An 8,331-nucleotide genomic window follows, 5' to 3' on the forward strand; every position below is an offset into this window, starting at 1 on the left:
ATCTTTTTTATTTTTATTATTTTCTATTTATAAAACTTCAAATATAATAGGAACACACGCATACACTGCGAGCCCGCCCGGGCGTTGTCCAAAAATTACATTTATTTGATGCAACTTCTTTTGTTAATAACTTTAACGAACAATGGACGACAGCTAAAACCTTCAGAAGGCCACTCAAGAGCGTGACTTCTGTAACATATGTCAAGGTCAAGCCCATCGGAGGTGACACCAGTTTTCTATATATTTACTAAATTTTCTAGTATTTTTTTCAGTGCACTGAAAAAAGTACTTACATGCTTATTTATGGGATATAAGTTTCATTCAAAGAAATAAACCTTATTTCACAGAAATACACTTTATATCTCACAAATTTTCAAGTTTTTTTCTCAGTGCAAACGCCGAATCATTGGATGGCAAAGTTATTTTTTAGTGCGACACGAAATTAGACGGATATAGATTTGAAAAAAACGCTTGTGCACGATACTTACGATATGTCTCGTTCGATTTTTACACTCGTCGTGAAATATATGTATCACCAAAGTCGCCGTTATCGCAAGACTTATTAATGAACAGAACTGTACATGCAATATTCACGGGCGACCTATAAGATATTGATTCGTTGTCAATTGCAATTTATCTATCCGCCATCGATTTGCGAACAGTGGCAAACCTCGGTGCTCGTACGTTAATAAGTTATGCGCGGCAATTTACCTATCTACCGTACGGCGCTGTGTTTCTGTGAATACGATTCGTAGCTGCGAAACAATTTATAACTGGACTCCATGCAAATTGACGATGAAAGACAACCGCTGCGAAACGTCTGTGTCGCACTTCGCGTTCGGCAGAATTGCGTTGTCGGATTTTAATAAGACTTGATTGTCGCGAACCGCCGCTTTTCTCAATATCGGCGAGATATTTCTCTATTCTTTATTCATAATTTCAGTAGTGTGTATATGAGGCAGAAAATATCCAAACACACAGACAAAACGAATTCACCTTGAATTGCGAGATAGCGTGTTTTCAAACGCAACGAAAGAGAGACGGCAAAATATTTTTCCTTTCTCATCAAGTCGGTTTTGTCTTGAATAAAAGCCTATGCGCTTTCAAAAGTTTCGCCTATACGACTTTTGAATGTGTGAAACTTGTAGAGTCCATCGACGAAACTTCTCGTTCACGCAGCATTAAAAGCAATCTGCTGCGCGAGCTGTGAGGAATACAAAACAGTGAGTTTAATATGAAATAACTTAGCCGAGACTCGCCATTACCGCTCGTCGTTTAAGCGTACGAAAACGCGAGTTTCACGAACTGCATGAAGAAGTAAGAACATTCGTTAAAGCGAACGGTGTAGGGGCGATACTTCGTGAGAAACGGAAGTGCCGCGGAACGACCCGACCACGTAGAAAGCGACAGACAATGAATGGATTCTTAAAACGGAGCGCGCTCTCGGGAGCGCGCGTAATGATACCTTGATTCTCTCGTGCACGTAATGATACCCTGATATCTCCTTTCCGTTTGATATCTCTACCGCTCGCTACTTATTGTGTCAGTCCGTCGCAATTTCTACAGAATGACCGGAATACGAAGCGACGAGTTGAGTGGAGAAAGAACGCGTTGCTGTGCCGTTAGTTGAAAAAAATTCGCGGGTTTCGCACGCGAGAGATTCGTACATGTCTCGCGCTGTAAAAAAATTTCTGTTAAATTCAGCGCATCTTGCGTATCTCAATTTATCCATTCCAATTTTTGTATTAATGGGCAATAATTGACGGGCGAGTATGTAAACAAACCACGCGAGTAACACGTCGGAAATTAACACGAAAATGTGACACTTGGACGTCCTGTTATTTTAACGCTTAGAAATGCTGAATATATGAACTCAATGCAGAACAGTCAAAATACGATAACACGTTAAATTAACACGCAGGAAGTGTGTTAACATTTTAACATAAAAATTTCCCACGTGGATCAACACAAATATAAAATGTTTTCTATCGTGTTCGTGATTGTTTGTCCGTCGAAAATAAAATTTTCATCCGGACACAATTTGCTCGCGTCTCATCGACGATATTTTCTTTCCCGGAATTATTTGTGTTCGTCGCGGAAATGTTTTTATAGAAGTATTTCCGTCGCATCTCACTCGCGATGTTTTTCGTTTCATCCCCTGTCGGGAGTAGATCGTAACACTATTATTACGCGATCGCGTGGTAGAATGGAATCATCAGGACTGTAAAATAAACTCGCCATTGTGTCGCTCGGTGCATGTGCCATGTATCGATAGGTATTAGCATGTGATGTATTTGAAGCTGCGAGACTATCGAGAGCGTCCGCGGTCATCGATCGAATTTTGTATTCAGCGAGGGCGATGGGGTGCGTTAAAAGAAAAAAAAAGAAAAAAAAGGAAAACGCAGACTAACGCGATTATTTAGTTGCGTAATTGACATAACTATACCTGCACCTGGACTATCATTTGCGTCCTTGTGTGGCTATCGATCGGGTTCTGTAGTAAAGCGTGACGACAGAATACAGATGGAACGCATTAAAGCGAAACCTATCGCGATGTACATTATAGATTATCGCGAGATGGGTAAGACTGTCGCGGCGGCACTAAAACTTTCCATCGTGACACGGATTTTGGATCATTCAACATTCGGGGAAAATTAACCACGAGCTTTTCAAGCTAAGCGTTCGGCGGGATCGTCGCGTCCGTTTATTTTCTCACGCGCTACATAACCATCTGCACTTTTTTCGTTCCTCGCAAATCCCAGCTGTTTCTTACCTCATGCAATTTCAGAGTAACTGCAATATCTAATTCATGAAATTATTTTCTCACGCGCGCTGCACCAACCCCCTTTTTTCGTTTTTTTTTTTTTGCGAGTCCCAGCTGTTTTTTTATCTCGCACAATTTTAGAGTAGCTGCAATATTTAATTCATGAAATTATTTTTTCACACGCCGCATAACCACATGAATTTTCTCTTTCCTTCCTCGCGAGTCTCAGCTGTTTTTATCTTACGCAAAATTATAGAGTAATTGCGATATCTAATTCATAAAATTATTTTTTTACACGCTCTGCATAATCACCCGAATCTCTTTTCTCTCGTTGCTCGAATATTAACTATTCTTCTTTTTTTCACAATCTTCTGTCGCAATTAATCGGGTTCATTATTACAAATGGACGAATAATTCGCACCACGATTTACGCATGACAGAATCGAATTAGTCGTATAACGCTCACTTTTGATGTTCGCCGATATTTTTAAACGCGAGTCTGTCGAGTGGTATGTTCGATTACGTGTCTATAAATTGCTATGCATTCATGCGATTCATGAAATCTATTCAATCGTCTCAATCGACACCGTCGATTAATTAAACATCGTAGACATTGTGAGCGAAAACACGCCTGCAGGACCAGGAATTTGTGTGAGCGAATTGAACTCGAATGATAACGAGATTGAGCCTCATGAGGTTTCATCGACCGCAATTTCGCGGGCTGCGCCGTGCATCCTCAAAATCCATCGACGGGACTCGGTCGATAGATTCCAGGACAGCATATGCAAAGCCCATCCATCGTTCTTTCGTTCGCGCTCGCTCGTCCCGTCGGGCGTTACCCATCTACGCGATTATTCATAGATCATGAATAATGGAACGCTGGATCATCGGTAGAATTGCAGATAACCGCTCCTAGGTCCGACAGGATCGAGACTGTCCGGCGTAGGATCCCGTGTCGTCTTCATTGTCGTTAGAGTTAAAACAAAGCATGACGATTCCTGATTGATCTGCATCCTGCCCGCCATTTTTCGAGTTGACCGGAATGAGAGAGAAGCTCTAAGGGAATTCATAGCTTGGCAGGAAAGCAGAAAACAGAAAAGCAATCAGAACTGTTGATCAGGTGGTAGTCGACAGTTTGTGCTTTTCTACCAGCGTGAGTTCTGATTGGCTTCTGCCTTTCTGTTTTCTGCTTTTCCGCCAAGGTATGGATTCCCCCTGAGATTGAAGTGATGAACACGCTGTAGCTTCTCTCTCATTCACTCACTTCTCCCCTCTACAAGTGGCGGGCGATGTTCTAACTCTAACTTGAGGGATTCTAATCGTCGTCGGCACGCACTCGTCGCTTCTCTCGCCATCCGATCGGCCGTAAATCAGCCGCGGCGCAACGAAAATATCCGACTATGTCGGAGCTTGGGGAATTATGACGAGAGCCGAAGTCCTATGTGCGCGCGACACGCGGCGATTCAACCCGCCGGTAAATAATCAAGTCTGCTCGAAGCGCGCCGCAGTCTCCCGAGGATGCTTCCTGCATCTTAAACTTCGCGCACTTTCTGTGCTCCCCCACTGTGTACGTCATCGGCGGTTGCATGCAAAGGGGCGAGATGGCGAAACTCTCGACTCATCCGGATAATCGCGCGAATTCCCTCGTGCGAACGCCGCGGATTATGAACGCCTCCTCGCGCTACATGTGCCGCGGGGGAATGATTTAACAATGTTCTGCCGAAGAGAAGTCGGGGTCAGGGGGGTGGGAGGAACCCCGATGAGCGAAAACACTAACAATTAAATCGCCACGGTGGATTCGCGCTGTTTCGTCGACTTTCTCTCCGGATATCGAACAATCCTCTTCCCTGGCGCGCGTTGTGTTAAGGCGGAAGAGACCCGAACCCGCGCGAAAGCAAAGTCGTGATTTATAGAACGGCGACGAATTAGCGACTAATTAAATCCGTGAAGAGTCGACTTCTCTTGATGACGAATTGTCAGGATTTAATTAAAACAGATTTTTTTTTTTCTGCAGAATTGTGCGAGCTGTTTTAGAACGACTGGAAGAGTACTTTTGTTTTGTTAACCATCTCTGAGAATAACAATTTCAGCAAATTGCAAAATAATCGGAGCAGAAGATATTTGAAATTCTTTAAATTTGGTAGCGCAGAATAACGTGCAGTAACACACTTAACACTTGTGCACACCACAAATGTGACATTTTTTTTAGAGTTCTGATACTCTCTTGAAAAGTTCTAGAGCTCTATGCAACAATTTTAAATAGTTCCGGCCATTAAATATAAAAAAATAGACTTTCAAAAAAAGGTGCGCTAATTTCACGCAGCTCACCTAATCAGTAAAATTAACTATTTCTTTAGAGTTCCGGTTTATTTTACAATAGTTCTAGAGTTCTATATCATATATAACAATAGTTCTAAAGAAATAGTTGATTTTACTGATTAGGTGCGCTGCGAGAACTTAGCGTACCTTTTTTTAAAAGTCTATTTTTTTGTATTTAATGACCGGAACTATTTAAAATTGTTGCATAGAGCTCTAGAACTTTTCAAGAGAGTATCAGAACTCTAAAAAAAATGTCACATTTTTAAATATGGTGTGCCAAGTTCACACAAGTCGCTTAACGCAGTTAAAGCCAGACGATGCCGTAGAAAATGATCGTACACGGTCGAGTAAGCACAGTGGTGCGATACACATCGAACAGCGGTCGCGGTTACATTTCGCGAACGAACGATGTTCACGTGCCAATTTTCGAGTGGTAATAAACAACCGAAGTAGCAGTTTTTGTCTGGGCTCTATTTGTATTCGCAACAGTAGAATTTATTCCCCGACGATTAAGGCTTCCCCGGGATCGACGCTTCTCATGTATCGTTATTTACAGTGTGCCGTAAAACGCTCATGGCTTTCCGCCATAACTCGTGGTCATTAAAGCTCTTAGTTGTTCCGCTAGGTGCTATTTATTTCTCGCGATGTGGTAACATTTCAACTTCCTTCTTTCCACCATACGTTACCCGAATATTCGATTTTAGGAGTGTCTTAAATATCTAGTTAAATAATGTCGCAACAGACACGTAGGAATCCTTAAAAAATACTGCATGTTGAAAGGTACCAAATATATTAAAGAATTGCAAATATTACCAAAGAAATTATTTCTCGCGATAGACTACATTGAGAAGAAATATTTGAAAATTTATTTGTGGGATATAGTTTGCTTTTTTACAGAAATAATCTTTATTTTAAGAAATAAACCTTATATCCCACAAATAAATTTTCCAATATTTCTTTTCAGTGTTTACTCATTCTTACTTCTCATTCGCGTCACGTGAGACTTTTAACTATTATTAATATCGTGTCACGCTCGCTTATCTTTCCCACAAAGAGTAAATGACTTCACGGGAGAGGGGTGATAGAATGTGAAGCGCCTTTCGCACGATTGCCGGCGGGGACGCGACGGTTACTGAAATCGTTACGCGGACTCGGTATTAAAGCGCGATATATCACTGCCAACGTAAACTGCGAGGAGTGAGACCCCAATTCATGAAGAGGAGGGACCGGTCTGAATGCCTCGTTGATGGGCGAAATTGTCCCTAGCTCTCTTCCGCGCTCCCGTACTGCGAAAGTCGGAAGAGCACCCGAGCGTCGAGATATTTTTTTCCGGCGCCCCTTTGAAAATACAAGGTCGATAAATCACACGTGCTGGCACGCGTCCTCGAGGATAGCGCGGGAATGTTATGGAACTGTAACGGGAATACTTTAGCATTGGCAAATACAAGTGTTTAAGTGAAATCAAATTTGCCGGTTTTAATCAAATGTATTTAATGGATACGACAAAACAAACACAATCCATTTCAAACGATTTTTGCGACTAGCAAAAATTGCATTCGTGCCGTCATGTAGAAAAAACAATTCCTGTACTAAAACATTTCCCATACTAGCAACACGTTGATTGGTAAAAAAACTTGATTGCCTTTATTTCATTTAGCATCGCATCTTGTCCAAATATTCTATTTCAAAAATAGTTAAGAAGATTAGATAATACCGTAATAATTACGTAGAAATCCATAAAAAAATATTGCACGTTAAAAAATATTGCGACACAAAGAAAGAAGATCGCAAATATTTTTGAAGAAATTATTTCGCACGTGACAGTCAACTGTACTCGTTCTCATTTTTCATTCATACATAAGGAAAAACGTTCAGTAATCACTTTTGCGTAGATACGTTGTCGGGTATTAAGGTGTGTGAGAATTTAAAACAAAACGAGTAAGTAAATGATAAATAATTGGTAATTAATAGATTCTCATACACCTTTTGATATTGAACGGGATTCAAGTATGGCTGGCGAAAACTGGTGAGTGTTGTAACGAGCGCCGGTTACTGGGCGTTTCTCCCTACTTTTTGAGGTAGGGTTACTAAAATTCGCGTTGCGTAGGTTTTCCGAATCGCGCGCGTCGACGTTCTCTCGTTGTCTGTCTTCAGGCAACGGTGAGTGAGAGAGACGTCGTTGTCTTTCCTAGTCATGGAAACTCGTTATCGATAAAATCGTGATGGCGAGCTACCTACGAGAGAGAAGGCTGATTCCGAGGTAATTTGCGAGGCCGGGGAGCGAAACTCTCCGTCGCGATTATCGATTCTCCTCTCAGCGAGCGGCGCGCAATTTATCGGGCGTCACAGACTGGACCGATATCTCTGTCATTCGCTGGTAATTGTCATGACGGCAGCGACGGCCAAGGGCTTAACGTGCGTCGCGGATATAACGTCGCGGGGATACGTAGCGGGGATGGAGTGGCGTGTTTGTAATGCGATGACTTCGGGGGCTGGCGGACAGATTCGCGCCGCAATCGCTCGCCAAGTACCATGGGAAACAAACCACTTTGCCGTTTTCATTGCTCGGCTCGTATTATGCGGTGCGAGCTCTCCGCGAGCCCCGCGCTGCTCGGCTCGTACCGCGGATAGCTCCAAGGTGCGAGAGGATTTTTCGTTTTAACACGCATCGTCGATTACATCTGATGATTTCGCCTCGCAGCATTGAGTTATATGAATGCTGGCCGACCGGCCGTACCAGCATTTTACTCGTATCGCTCGGATACACCGCCTGCGTATTTTCTCCACCTTTGTCTCTCTTTCCCTTTCTCGTGTATCGCGATTATATAATTTCGTGGTGGGTTCTCCCTTCTAACCTCCCCTCCCCCTCTCTTGGAGATATGTTACTTCGTCATTGGGAAAGCTGAAATTGATAGAACGATGCGAAGCTTGGAGGCGGCTAAAAAGCAACAGGAGAAAGTTAGGAATATTGCCACGAAATCGCATCAGCTGATTACGTTTTTTATCTTTTTTCTGCGATAGCTGATAATATATATATATATATATATATATATACAGGGTGTTCAAAAAGTCCCGGACCGGTGAAATATCTCGAAAACTAAACATTTTAGAAAAAAATGTTTCAGATAAAAGTTGTGGCGTTTAAAAAGATGTATTTACTGATCACATCAGTTTGACCTTGGGTTGCGTAGCGAAGGTCAGGTCAAGGTCACATTAATTTTTTTAAATGGAACACCCCATTTTTCATT

General features: G+C 42.2%; 1 protein-coding gene across 3 annotated transcripts in view; it reads left to right on the forward strand.

Annotated features, from left to right (window-relative positions):
- Positions 1–8,331, forward strand: part of LOC116846796 (trichohyalin-like) — a 96,842-nt gene that overhangs the window by 24,726 nt on the left and 63,785 nt on the right. The gene's annotated exons all lie outside the window — the stretch shown is intronic.

The sequence above is a fragment of the Odontomachus brunneus genome, unplaced genomic scaffold (genome assembly GCF_010583005.1).
Source record: "Odontomachus brunneus isolate Ranch 3 - 2012 unplaced genomic scaffold, Obru_v1 Obru_scaffold_004, whole genome shotgun sequence".
NCBI lineage: Eukaryota > Metazoa > Arthropoda > Insecta > Hymenoptera > Formicidae > Odontomachus > Odontomachus brunneus.